We start from the raw sequence: 15,415 nt of genomic DNA on the forward strand, positions 1-15,415 counted from the left end.
GTGTAGGACTAGGCTTGGGAGGTATCATTTTTTTCATACCGTCACACCTTGCTGACATCATACTGTGGTATACGGTATATGACGGTATGACTTGGGTCGACTTGAGTGAGGTGGCGTTCGAACGGCGGCAAATAGATGTTTCGAACGGTATATTATATGTTCGGTGTAAAATGCAGCCCGAGCCGGTAGACGCTCGCAAAGTGCCTAAACTAAAAGCTAAACCTTTTTTTTTGTGTGGAGTTAGAGTTGAGAAGTAAAGAAGCTGCTCTGTGTTCTGTTGGTATGGCTGAGAACTTCTGTATGTGTGCCAGACAGCAGAGGGATGACAGGCTGTGACTGGGTGGGATTTGTCTTTTAAACCTCAGAGTGTGTCAAAGGACTACTTGATTTGAGAAGATCTCTTAAATGAACAGTAGCCTATTCAGGATAGCCTCTGCCTGTTTGCAGGAACAAAATAACAGATTTAGTGCACATTAACGTAGTACACAGAAAAAGGGAAATTGAGGCGTTACACATTTGGACTAAAAGGAGAATGAAGCATGAAAGGAAAGTATGGAGGTACAATGCTAATTACATTTGGAGCTTGTTGCTGGGCTGCAGGTCTGATGTGAAGCCAGGCTGGCTCCATCTGTGGTTCTCTCCTCTCCACGGGCTGCGGCAGGCTTCTCCTCACCAGAGGTAATGATGGCCTCATTTTTGGCCGAGATTTGGAAGGAACAGGAAATTCTACGGCTGTCCTCTGAGAGGTGGTTATATTACTGGGACGCCACTAATAAAGGCTGGTGCCGGCCTGGGATTCCACGTCTCTCTCTCTCTCTCTCTCTCTCTCTCTCTCTCTCTCTCTCTCTCTCTCTCTCTCTCTCTCTCTCTCTCTCTCTCTCTCTCTGGGACACAAGAAGAAAAACAGGTCTTTGTTTGCTGAAAGTCACTGACTACTTACTGCAGCCCCTTGACAGCTGTTCTGTATAAATCACAACACTTCACTCTGCAGACTGTTGGCCTCCCCATCCAGTGATGATGCTGCCAGCCACTCTGGCAGAGGGTCCTGCTCGGCCTCACACAGTGCTAATACCCACACAATTCATCTCCCTCCATCCAATTTCGCCAAAAACAATATCTGAGAGATGAGGCTTTTTGAAGGAGGCAGGCTTTGCCCTGGTCTCACCTCGAGCTGGTGACAAGGTGTTGATGGATCTTCAGAGTGTCTGCATCACACTTAATCAGTGTCTAAAACCCCATGAGATCTATTAGAGAACTGAAAAGTGTGATTAAGAATTAGGTCATTTCCATTTACCAGCTTTATTCCTGGAGCTTTAGCTGCATTTCATAGACTGTTTTAGGACAAGCATGAGGTTTCATGATCAACATCTAAGTAAATGATATCAAGTGAACACTAGAGTAGCTAACAAAACAGTTGACATGTGATTTAATACTATGTATATGTGTTTATGTTTATTATAGATCCATCTCATGAATCCTTTTTTATTATTCAGTTGTGACCTGCCTAAATTGGCCACCAATGATAACAAAAGAAAGTGTTGTCAGAATAATATTCCATAAGTCAAATATGTAATATCTCTATTATTCGACAACAGAGATGATATCTATTGGAGGATCAGTATAGTTATTATTGATTGTAGTGCTACTTAATATCAGCCCCTATTTATGAATTTAAGAATATTTATAGTTTTATTTATATGGATTATCACTCATATTTGTTTACCTAAACTCCAACACTTTTCTTGAGACATTAATTAACAGCTAATTTACTCTAACTCACAAACTAATAATAATCAAATCACAAACTCTTCTCTGCCTTCCATTTAATGCATTGCTCATGGAAACCATCCTGAAGAGCAGGAAACATCCCTCAGGTTTATGTGCTGCATCATTATCAAAGTCCATATGTCATTGAGACTGAATGCAACATGCAATAACATGTGACCTCAGATACACCAGCCATAAAAGACAGTAACCTACAGAGAACAACAAGGAACTGTGAGGCTGATCCTCTGAGGATAACATCTATTCAAAGCGTCAGTGGAAAAGCTTTATGAAACTGCTCAGAAGAATTGCTCCATAAAGCACATTTGCAAAGTCCATCCAATCACATTGACCCATAACAAATATGGAGGTCAATAATTATTTCTACCACACCATATCTTAATACATGGCATGACCACGCATGCAGTCATGCAAATCTGAACAGCTACTCACATTGTGAAAGGTTCAACACAGAGCTCTCTGCAAACTGCTGTGAGACCACTCTCCATTTTGGGTATGAAGCATTGTTATGGAATGAGTCATTTAGTGAGATCTAACCCCAACCCCCCACCCCCCCACCGCACACCCACCAACATGGTTCTCATTACCCTCACCATAGCCTTGAGAGTGCTGGCATAAACCCCCCTGCTCCCTCCCACACACACACACACACACACACACACACACACACACACACACACACACACACACACACACACACACACACACACACACACACACACACACACACACACACACACACACACACACACACACACACACACACACACACACACACACACACACACACGCGCACGCGCACACACACACACACACACACAGCAGATATTTATACCAGGTCTGTGTTTCCCATTAGGAGCTCTGTCTGTGCTCACCACACAGAGCTCAGAGGAGGAAAGCGGTTCGATCCCCTCACAGACACTCCCCACAGGGCCAGCTCTATTTATGAAGCACTGATGAGGGAAATCCTCAACAACACGTGTGCAATAACAGGGATCTCTGTGTGGCACCTTGTCCTTCCCCTACTGTAATGTATATATTTATCTCTGGGTTCTAATAATGATGTAGAGGAAAATAAAGGTACATTCTGACATGTAATGGCATCTAGAGGCCTTTCATCAAAATCAAGTAAGCCCAATGTTTGATCAACCCTCTAATGATATGCTGAATAAAATGAATTATGTTGAGGGTCAATCTGTAACGCCTTGGTTAAAGTCAAGCCGAGGGACTTACTTGATTGTACCCCATTCCTCCCCTCTCTCATGTTGTGTCCTCTTAAGTTTTACCTATCATTTAAAGTAACTAGAAGCACCAAATCAGTTTATTAAATAAGAAGTTACTTTCTGAGTGAGATTAAGACATACCAATCGCTTGCGACATCTAAAAAGAGGGGTTCTTTAATGATAAAGTATGATCATGCTCACTACAAGCTAACAGCTATAGCAACACTAATGGAAGTGGGCATGGTTCGTAATGTCACTTTAAAAACGTGATCCGTTACAATTACTAGTTACCGGTAAAAAAAACTGTAGCCATTAACCTAAGCTGAGTATCAAAATATAAAAGTAATGTTTCCTTCCCGCTACTTTTGGATTATCTCACTATCGAATGCAGCTCAAATAAATAAAAGAGGAAATGAATATCAATAAGATGTGTTTTACTTAAAGGTGGGGTAGGTAAGTTTGAGAAACCGGCTCGAGATACACTTGATGTTATATTCCATGGAATGCTCTTAACGTCCCGACAAAAAATCCATAAAATGTCATCTGTGGAAGCCGTAGTACTGTAAAAAGCACGACCAATCATCTGAGCTGGCCCGGCTAAAATAACTGGATGGCCTACCTGCCTGTCAGCCTTCCATCTGAGCACAAACGTATCTCGTGCCCTCATTGGTCATGTGCACGTTTGTGTGTGTTGGAGGAGGGGCTCTGTAAGGAAGGCCCATTCCCAAACCGCCCCCTACACCCTAACCCTATACCCTACCCCTCCGTTTACGCGTTCACGCAGAGGGTCCGCCATATTGAGGGCTGTTCCAAACCAACGAGTGTGGAGCGGTGTGGAGGGGCAGTGGGCTATCAAGCCCTCAAACAGCGGCCGTTTCTCAATTGCGAGGAACTGGCTTCCAAGCCAATATTTCAAGGATACTACGTCATCGAATGCCGCCGAAGGACTGTTCCAATCTCCAGCATACTTGGAATTCCACCGAGGCCGCGTCCTTGGTTTGGGGGTAATTTTGAGGCTGCACATGTGTAGACTTCACGTCCTTCAAATCCCCACAATGCTTTGCGCACGGACCAATTTCCCCAAATATGTGGCGGAAAATGTAAGGCGGGGCCTCTCATATGACGCACACCTGCACACTTGCTAGCCTGTTCCACTCTTCGTTTTCCGAATGCCAGGAAGGATTCTTGCCTAGCTTATGAAGGAAGTGACTCGGAAGACATGTGCTACCAAGCAAGCGTACTCGAGATTGAGAAACGGCCAGTGAGTCTGAAGCGGTACTGACTTGAGACCGGTCTCTACCTGACCGGAGTCACACTGTGTGTGTCCGTCAGGATACACGCTGTTTACAAGTAGTTCTAGCAAACATCCACTGATAAACTGCGATGCTAACAACCTCATGATAACCTCATATGTTTTAACTTAGGATCATACCTGTGTTTAGTCTAGAAAAAGGTAAATGTGTGCATTTTATTATAAAGTTGTGTATATTTGCAGACTGTTGCAAAAACTAAGAAGCTTATAAACATCAGGTTTAAAACTAAAAGAGCTTTACAAAAAAGTAACACAATTAAAGATGTTTGGAGTTTTATTTTAGCTATTAATGTTAATGTTTTGTCTGAGAGATGCTGATTTCAAACCGTTGTTACATACAGTTACGGCATTTCCTGTTTCTGCCGGAGAGAGGGAAGTCCTTCCCAAAGCTTGCCACTGTATTTACTCCCTCCACCTGACAGGAGGGAGCCTTGTTGAGCTGCGAGTGTGGCTACAGACGGAGTTCACTCCGTCACAGAGGGGTAGGGTCGAGGCAGCGCTGGGTCGAGGGAGTGGTTTGGGATTGGGCCTAAGTGGCAGATTTTTCCCGGTTGTGTATTTTCAAATGCTAGCGCACTCGAGCTGGTTTCTCCATTCTTACCTACCCTACCTTTAAGTGTATTATGTAACACAACAGAACAATGTGACCTTAGAAAAGAAGAGGCCAATTATTTAGGATCAGAAATGATTTTTATAGGAAGACCTGTCTTTCATTCAGCATATTCAGGCAGCAGCCTATACACCCCCAATGAAACACATGAGCACATACTACAATTTAAAAAAAGCAGAAATCAAATCTGAGCTGACAGAAAATGCTCCGTTTTAGTTTAATACACACAGTTAAGATAACACACACTATTTTATGAACATATATATAGGTTCACCTGGTGAATTTAAAACAGAACAAATGAACAAAGAAAGTGAAAACCATCAAGCAGATTCAGATTCAGGCGGATTCACTCTTAAAGTATTAGCTTACAGAACAGTACAGCTTACAGAGAAGAGATAACATCTGATCCTTTTACAAAAAACACAATGATCTTTTTAGGTTTGTAGCCACATTGTAATCCTTCTAGTGATTACCCATTTTTTTAAAATGTAACAGTAGTCTGATAACTTCTTTCTTTATGTAGGGAATACAGTCACATTTTCTTTGTATCCTTATTACATAATCCTTAAAAACCACATAATTTAAAAATTTCAATATCTCAAGCAACAACCGTTTGTTAAAATATATTTCAAGACATCTCAAGCTGAATTAAATAAAGGCCAAAGCAAAGGGGTTGTACCCATATTCCATTAATCATGAATATATGATCTAATGAATTTCTAAAAAAGAGCGTTGAGTTAACAGGGCTCTTCCTCCTACAACACCTGTGCTTACTGTGAACCCATGAAGCCTTTATGAAACCACTGCGATACAAACACTATTTGATAGAAGCAGTAAACATGTGGCTCACTCCTCACATTACAGATATTCTCTCTGTAGCTCTGTAAGGTGTGTGTGTAACTATAGCTCTGCTGCTCCGGCCTTTCTTCTCGCTCTTATCCTCCGCTCTAAGAGACAGTCAAGGTTGGAAACAGACGGCTTCCATTAGGGAATTTCATGCGTGCATAGTTTCATTCAGCTCAGCCGCAGACAGAAAGGAGAGGCGCACAGAAATGGAATTTGATAGGTTTCTCCATTTCACTTTTGTTTTCTCAAGGGAGCAGTTAGTGGTGTGACATTTAGCATCAAACATCTGAAGGCTGACTGAAACCTCTGTATCTGAGCATCTGAGCATATATGTGGCTGATCGGCATCTCTGCTCATTTTTTATGGACGTTCTTTTCGCAAACGTTTATTTTGCATGCAGAGTAAGGAGCAGAGTAAAAAAAGTAATCCATAATAGGTGACTCAATTATTCCTCTGCTGTTTTTGGCCTAAAGTAAAACAAAAACATCATCACAAATATTTTTTGGAAGATTTGAAGCTTTCTGGAAATTAAAGGGTTTCACGAGCCGTATAAAATGTAGGATATCCCAGTGAGCTGTTGGGAGTTAACTGCATTAAATACAACCCCTAAGATCTTCTCAAACGGTTGCACCAATAACCCCCCTGCAGGTCTAAACGTGAGCACTGGAAAAATGATGAAGCATGTCAACTGAACATAATGAACACACAATCAAACACATGCATGTTCCCGAAAGCATTGTAGAGGGTTGGTTTTAAAATAATTTGATGTAACCAGAGATCATTAGGTGCTTCAGGTATTTCAACATCAGTCGCCATCGCCCGGGCGACCCTGCCGCTTTGATAATTGTGAACTTTTAATAATGTTAATAAGTGTGTTTTAATTTCAATTTGTGATAACTAAACTTTGATCTAGCCATTATAATGTGTCAACTCTGGCTGCATGTGTCCCGTTTCTCCCGCCTTAAAGGGGCCCTATTATTCTCATCTTCAGCTTCATATCAGTATGTAGTGTCTCTCCTGTGACATGTCTCCATGCTTTAATGTTCAAGAAGCTCTTTATTTTCCTCATACTGCCTGTGCCCTCTTTTCACCCTCTGTCTGAAACCAGAGCCCAGTCTGCTCTGATTGGTTAGCTGGCCGGCTCTTTTGTGATAGATCAAGAATTTAGAGATGTCCCACCCCTTAGCCTATCACTTACAATGTGTTGGAGCGCTAGATAAAAGAAGAGTGTTACGTGGTGATGTCACTATGTTATGGCAGTTAACAAAGAAGTTCCCCCCCCCCCCCCAAACACAATAGGGCCCCTCTAAAACAGAAGTTGGTTCCTGGTTCTGTGCTCTGCAGTAGCTGCTGACACAACAGCAGCGCAGTAATTAAACATTCCATGAACTGTGCATTTGACTCAGTGGCTTCATGTACTGCAGAAGAAAGCAACCGAGAGAGAGATTGGGCAGATGTGGGGAGAGGAGATATGCTTGGGAAAGATAATCCCCCCTCCCCCCCTCCCCAGACCCAGCGCCCCTGTGATTGACACTGTGTTTGTAACGGCTCCTTCTCTGTCTCTCAGGAGAACAGCTCAACATTGAGATCTTTGGTAACACTGTCACACACTATCACACACCTTCATTATGACGGAGCTGAATAATTTCCTTAGCCTCTGCTCACATTGCGTTGTAATCTGCACACAACATTAGCACAACAAGAAGACCATCATACTGATTCATCAAACCTAATCTAAATTGGAATACAATTAATATGTGAACAAATGCATGTTACCATTGTGCATGGGATCAGTGCTGACGAGAGGCAGAGAGATGAAAAGGGAACAAGTGAAAGGCAGTGATCTGACATGTGCAGCACAGGCAGTGACATACGGGGGTGTGTGAGTGAGAGACAGCCTAAGAAGTGAATAAAACAACACATCAGTCATCCTTCCTCAATGCTGTTTGTTTGACCTTTTTTCTGATTTGCTCTTTAATGTGAAACTCTTTATGCTGCGTTCTCAGCCAGGACGGCCTGTATGTGGAAATACTCCTGATTAAATAACAATGTAATGAATAAGATAGACTGTAATAAAATGACATGGTGCCTTTCTAGCCTTCTAAACACTCATCAACCCCACCCAACAGTTACCCCTTCACACCCACATTCACACACTGATGGCAGGTCCTGTTGTAATGTAATTAGCAGTAATGTATAGATAGTCTTTTAACATGGTCATGTGAAGAATTTAAGGCAAGGCAATAAATGCCTTCAGCATCATCCTGAGTTAGAGGCAGCTGGGGGACCAGGTGTCCCGCTCTGTACAGAACTGAATATAATATATAATATAATTTGTCCCGCACATTTAGCCGATGACCTGCATTCGATTGACAGTCGCCCGTCTAAAACTTTTATCAATGGCCAGGAAACAAGAGAGGGCTATCACCATCAGCTGTGTCAGGTGTCAATCAATCAACAGAGAACTGTGTTTATTTATATGAGCTGGAGGGCGATTACCAGATCATTTTTTGTGAGATTCGCAAGTGAGTTTTTTTGCCATCGTGTATGGAGGTGAAAGTTTGTCTCAAAACTCTGTGTGTGTAAAAAGACGATCCACAAGCAGAGATTTGAGATCCACAAGTGCATTTTTGGTTGACAAATACAAAATAGATTCACAAATGCCTGATCGAAAGTTGTCAATGTTTTTATTTGCAAATTAATTATAGTATTCACGGATCTTACCGTTTTACATTTGCACATTTATTTGTGAGTTTGCAAATCTTCTAAATGCATTTGTGGATGGTGTTTTACATTTACAAATCACATATTTACACACAAATTATTTTTCTGTTCACACAAATCTGTATGAGACAAATCTGAGCCCATAGTAGTTTGTTTGAAAAAAATCCATTCAAACCATACAAGTCCTTTACTTGCATAGTTAGTGCAAACAAATCAACCCATAGTAAAGCGTTGCTATTAATATCAAAAAGCTAATCGTTTCAGTTGAAATGTTCGGAGAGATATACATTATATTTAAATATAAAATAACTCTTATCATTGCAGTAACATTGTCCCGCACAAACACACTCTTTGCCCCACATGTGGCTTGTTATCACCTGGTTACCTAGTGGCAGTAGGAGCACACATCTTGCTGAAAGGCTCTATGCTTTCCAGTTTGGCCTAGGGGAGGGAAACTTGCAGAACATGTGCTAATGTGTTGTTGTTTAAGCTGGACAATGACACGGCCATTAGTTTAGCATTCCTCAACAACAACAACTTCAGGTGATGCTCATCCAGAGTTTAAGACAACAGGCAGGGCCAGATTGGACCACAGAGCGGCTGCTGAGAGGAAGAGGCACCGGGGAGGAAACACACAGCGCAACAGCCACTCCTTAAAATCAGAATCAGAATGGGTTTGATAACTAGTAGGTATTCACACACTTTGGTGTGACGTTTACTTTGGTGTAAGGTCAACATCTGCCACTGTTAGTTAGTATATAAATAAAAGTCAGCTCAAAGAATCATCCTCACTATTTCAAATAGTCTCTGGTCTAAATCTAGTGTAATCCAAATCTAATCTTAGTCTATTGTTGAGCCATGTCTTGATTTAAAAACCTATATAGGAAACTGAGCTTGTGCTTTTACCTTCACTCAGCAGTGAAAATCTTTCTTGCTTATAAATCAGGTTGTTGACTGAAAGCGTACATGTCTTCAGATATTTTCCTCAGTATAAAAGGGAAAGCAGCGTACAGTATGCGCTCCTGTTGCTCTGCAGCTGCCTCACTTTTCTCTGAGCTGGCCCTAAAACCCGACACATGTAAAACTGTGTGTTCATATCCTGATCACACAGTGGAACCAGATGTGAGAATCAGAGCTACATAGCAGAGTTTAGACCAGACCGGATAATTATGGGTAATACAGGCGTGCAGAACAATCTGCATTACAACTGCTCACACCTCCTCTGGGTTCTATCCTTCTCTACAGTTCTTTCAGTCCCTGGGAGATGGAGCCCACGCAGAGGGCAAACAATCGGACTCTTGGTAAAGCTGTCATATAATAAGGCAGCGACTGGATCAACACTATTTTGTTGAGTACTCTATAAAAAACATGAACCAAACAAAAGAAAGCCCAGCTGTCATGTTATCCGAGGGTCCATGTCGAGGTCTCAGGCCGTGTGATGGATTTATTTTGGGTTTATTCATTTAAATGAATATAAATGTGACATTTATTCATTTAATTGAATAAATCCCAAACAATAAATCTAATGTTTTTCTTACAGAATATACAAACATGTCCAACTGTAATGTCCAAAGGGTCTCCAAAGATTTAACACAGCACTGTATGCAGAAACATTTTGATGTAAAATGTGATCCAAACACACAAGGTCTCCTGTAAGATTCTGTTATCCAGCAGTGTATCTTAACCTCTGAAAGTACCATTACAGGCCAATTTACTTTCAAAGTTCAGTAAACAGCCATTCAGTCCATATTAATTCTGTTTAAAATCAATTTTTTAAAGAAACACCCCCCAGTATTGTTGTAGGTTTTAGACCCTTGTAGTCAATATATCTTCTTCATTGTCTGATCATGTCACACCATATTGAAACCTTTTCTTTAAACGTTTTCATTATAATCATTGGTCTCCAAACTTGTCAGTTAACTCATCAGTGAACGAAGCATCTGATTTTGATTCCTTGGTGTCATACAGCAGGGTGTCAGTCTGCACATAGCTGTATGATGCAGCACTAACACGCTGCTCATGAAGTGGTCATGAAGAAATACCCAATTCAAGCCATCTTTAAATGACTTATGATGATTAATGAATGATAGGTTAAACAGGAACGACCAGTGTAGTTTTGCATGAGGGTATATAACATTGTGCAATTTTCAGAACCAAAACATGCAAAACACTAGCATGGTATCTTAACCTGGTATAATTGAGTGTGTGTCGTAAATATATCGAATATATTATCTGACCATGTCACACACCATACTAAAAACTTTTATTGTTTGAACATTTTCATTATGCCCGGGGTCTTCCAACTTGTCAGTCAACCTTCCTGTTGTCCTCGAGTCAAATTTGACTCGTTCCTAAAACATCTTATATGGGAATAAGGGGTTATTTAATGAGAAAGAAAAACATGGATGATTCCAAAAATGTTCATTGCAAGACAAACAATTATGATCACTACTTTGAATTAGGTATGTTGTACTCACCTAGGGGAGGACAACAGTTGCACAGTTGACAGGAAGCACAGCAGGAATCTTTGCTGCTTTCTATTTGTTTAGCGTACTACATTAAAGGGGGGGGGGGAGAGGGCAGCAGTCAGGTGTGACGGTCCGGTTGCAGCTCTCGGAGGGTGGGGGGGGGGGGGGGGGGGGTTGAAGCTGGCTGGAGGCTGATACAGGAGCAGCGTGGTGTGAGGAGCTGTTGGAAAAATGATTGCAGCAGCTGACCTGAGAACAGTCCTGGTCAGAAGCTTTTGATGAGCTGAGGTCATCACTGCAGCTCCAAGGTCAGAGGGCTTAAGCTGCATTCCAGTGACGTAGGAAATTAGAGTTGGAAAACAGTTGAATGCTAGCTGAGATGAACATAAGTAAAAGTACCATAACTACCAACTGTTTTAAAGAGTAATTGGTAACTGACCTCACATGAATGGAGCATTGAATAACTTCTATGTCAGACATGCACTGATCTTGTTTTCTGTATGTCATTAGGGTATCAAATAAATATTGTTCATGCAACCAAATGCAGATTAAAACTAAATTAACAAGTTTGTTTTGAAAATGTAAGAAGTAGAAAGTAGAGATATTTGTGTTAAAAATGAAAGAAGTAAAAGTAAAGAGTTGACAGAAAAATTCAAAGTTGAGTAAAGTACTGATACCAGAAAAATCTACTTAAAGGTGGGGTAGGTAATTTTGGAGAAACCAGCTTGAGTGCGCTAGAATTTGAAAATACACAGGCGGAAAAAATCTGCCACTTCCTCACAGAGCCCCTCCTCCAACACACACAAACGCGCACATGATCAATGAGGCCACGAGATAAGTTTGTGCACAGATGGAAGGCTGACAGGCAGGTAGGCCATCCAGTTATTTTAGCCGGGCCGGCTCAGATGATTGGTCGTGCTTTTTACAGTACTACGGCTTCTAGAAATGACACATTTTTATGGATTTGTTGTCAAAGCACTTCAGATATTCATTGCTATCGGGATGTTAAGAGCATTCCATGGAATATAACAAAAAGTGTATCTTGAGCCGGTTTCTCAAACTTACCTACCCCACCTTTAAGTACAGAAATGTAATCATTTTTACTTCACTAATTCCCACCTCTGACAATCAGCACGTTTTACTGTCAGATGAGAATATACATAAATGTTTTCTCTGTGAATTCAGTACAAAGATACTGCAGCTCTTTGTTCAGAACACAACCGATGGGAGCAGGAAGGTACTGCAGGATGAATTTGGAAACAGTTGTGTAAAGTTCTTCAGTGAGGTACACTTTGAGAAGATTCAGTGTTTCCATTCTGTGGTACTTTAAGCCTTCGTCTGCTGCAGAGGAGCCCATCTGTCTTAGGATATGGAAAGTGGACCTGAGGAACACATTTATTTCAGACAGAACTATTAAAAAAGTCTAAGAATTGAAAGTGTGTGCTAAATAGTTTAGGAATTGCTCAGAGAAAAATTTCAATGAGTTGCAGAAGATCTCATTATCATTAGATTTTGAATGATAAAGAACTGGTTTACAGTTTTAGAGCGTAATAGCAGTTCTCTCATGCACATTCAAAGAGTTATTGGTGTCTGTCACACTGTCTTTAAAGCAATCTCTATCACTGTTCCAATGTTAGAGATGATGATAGGAATTGAGTATGTGTAAAATAGGTTCAATCAACTTAAAGTTACATTCCGTATAGTTCACAATTTATGTTTGTGCTGCGAAACTCTGGTCAGAGGCATGTTTTACTAAAAACACTGAGAGTACCCGCTTGAGCTATCTAAGCCTCACATTAGCTGCAGGTGAAAGCACAGAATGGGGACAGTGTTTTCTTTTGGCCCTTATCACTGAAACCGAAGAAGGGATCGCTTCAAAGTCAGCCAGACAGGAAGAATGGTGTGAGTAACATCTTCTGAAAAACAGCATTAAGGAACCCGAGCCTGTTCAGCGGCACAGCAGGCTTCAATTAACGGGAAAATAGACATGTAACAACGGCTCCACATTTGCAATGGTGAGATGTTTTTATTCTCATAAAGCAGTCAATGTAGAGTATATATAAGATTTTTTCTATAAATATAAAGGTTCTCTTCATAACAAATGCAAAGGAAATAACTTCAAAGCTTTGACTTTTGTAGAGCTGTCAACACAATAAAAGGATTATCATGAACCGGAAGCACGGCGTGGAAGAGCGTTTGACAAAAACACAAGTGGTGGTGTGTGTGTGTGTGTGTGTGTGTGTGTGTGTGTGTGTGTGTGTGTGTGTGTGTGTGTGTGTGTGTGTGTGTGTGTGTGTGTGTGTGTGTGTGTGTGTGTGTGTGTGTGTGTGTGCTCTGCATCAACACAAGGCTTCCTTTCTCTGCTCTTCACAGTGCAGACAGCAGAGATGTTCAGCGGGATCAAATGACTGTGCACATCACCCAGACGGCTCTACACTCTCTGACACATTCAACCTCCAGGTTCAGATGTGCCGGTACAGAAGAACCACAAATATGCTTTGTTACAAACATTTCTGATATGTGCATGAAAACAACCTCCCCCCCATCAGCTGATTGAACCATGTTTACAGTGCCATGGTGATGTTTGGACACCCTTTAAACCATCTGCTGTATGATGATGATGACTCAAATAAAGTTACAATTCATTTGGAAGTTTAAATATATGAAGACAATCTTTTATGCATTATGCTGTTCATAGACAAAACATGAATACTATTTCACTTCTTTCTTTTTCCTTTAACCTAAGCTGTCCATAAGCCTCATTTTCTATAATATGCTCATGATTACTAAAACTGAACCCATGCTGCACCCTAAACTTTGTCAACATTTTGAAACTGGTTCTCAGCTTCTGAGAGCTTCTTGAAACCTGCAGTTACAGCCTATACATGTAATAGTTGGTCATTAACAATGTCAACACTAACAATTACTTGTAATCAATAATTAACAGATTATTTATATCAGAACATTTTAAATGCATTTTATTGAAATTATTATTTAATTACCAATTTAGTTTCTTTCAACATCTTATTGATAACTGCTCAAAGGGACCTCTACCTTCACATCCTTTCATTTAAATGAATAAATGCTAAACAATACATCGGATGTATCTTACAGACTTACAGAACATAAAAACATGTCAAAGGTGACTAAGCAAACTGTAATGTCCAAAGGGTGTCCAAGGATTTTACACAGCACTGTGTGCAGAAACATGATTTTGATATAGAATGTGATCAACACACACACACACACACACACACACACACACACACACACACACACACACACACACACACACACACACACACACACACACACACACACACACACACACACACGGTCTGCTGTTAGATTCTGTTTCCCAGCAGTGAATCTTAACCTCTCAAATGACCATTACGGGCAGATTTAAAGTTCAATGAACAGCCATTCAGTCCATATAAATGCGGTTTGAAATCACTTTTTTAAAGAAACACCCCCCAGTATTTTTGCATGTTTTAGACCTTTGCAATAACTTACAATTGTAACTCAGCTGGCCATGTCACACCATGCTAAAAACTGTGTTGTTTACATGTTTTAATTCTTACCAGGGTCTTCAAACTTGTGAGTTAACACATCAGTGAACATCTTATCTGCTTTCATTTCAGTTAAACTTGTGAAATTGTTGCATGATATTGCCAGGTATCTTTACATACACCTGTATTATGCAGCAATAACACACCTGCATGAGCAGTGATGGTGGTCACTGTGCAGGAATACCAAGCCATTTTAAAATGACTTGTGATTATTCATGAATTGTAGCTAAAAAAAAAGGTAGTAAAACAGGACAAACACAATGCAGTTTGCCTGAGGTTATATGTGTAAACTCAGAACTGAAACATGCAAAAACACTAGCATGGTGTGTGAACCTGGTGTGATTGTGTGTGCTTTATTTGGAAAGGAATGATAGAACTATCGGGGGATACAGACCACCAGCATCTGTCACAATAGCTCACATTCACAACTTGTGCACCAGACCCAGACAACTGCTGCTCACTGTACAAACACACACTCCAGCTGGGTGATGAGGAGCCACGAGGAAGCACTCTGGTTTCACGGGACTTGCTCAGAATAGAGCCAGCGCTTGCAGGCAGCCCACTGATTAAACACACGATGAGATACTCCACTGGGGTCCACAGTAAGTCAGGTCATGGGACCCCGGACCATTGAAGGTCAGCTGGTTCTTTGTGACTATTAAGTACAATTCCATTATGTCCGAAGTAGGAAAAAAGGAGTTTTTAAAAAACATTTTAAAATCTTTAAATACAAATATATACTTACAAAAATCTCACAAACGTATATGTACATAAAAAAAAGAAAGAATTGTCTTTAAGTCCAAGAAAAAATCAAGAGAAGAGGTGGACTATCATTCAGTCTGTCAGCAGTCTGTGTGCCCCCCCCCCCCCCCCCCCCC

This window comes from Notothenia rossii, assembly GCF_949606895.1.
Source record: "Notothenia rossii genome assembly, chromosome: 7".
In the NCBI taxonomy this organism is placed as follows: domain Eukaryota; kingdom Metazoa; phylum Chordata; class Actinopteri; order Perciformes; family Nototheniidae; genus Notothenia; species Notothenia rossii.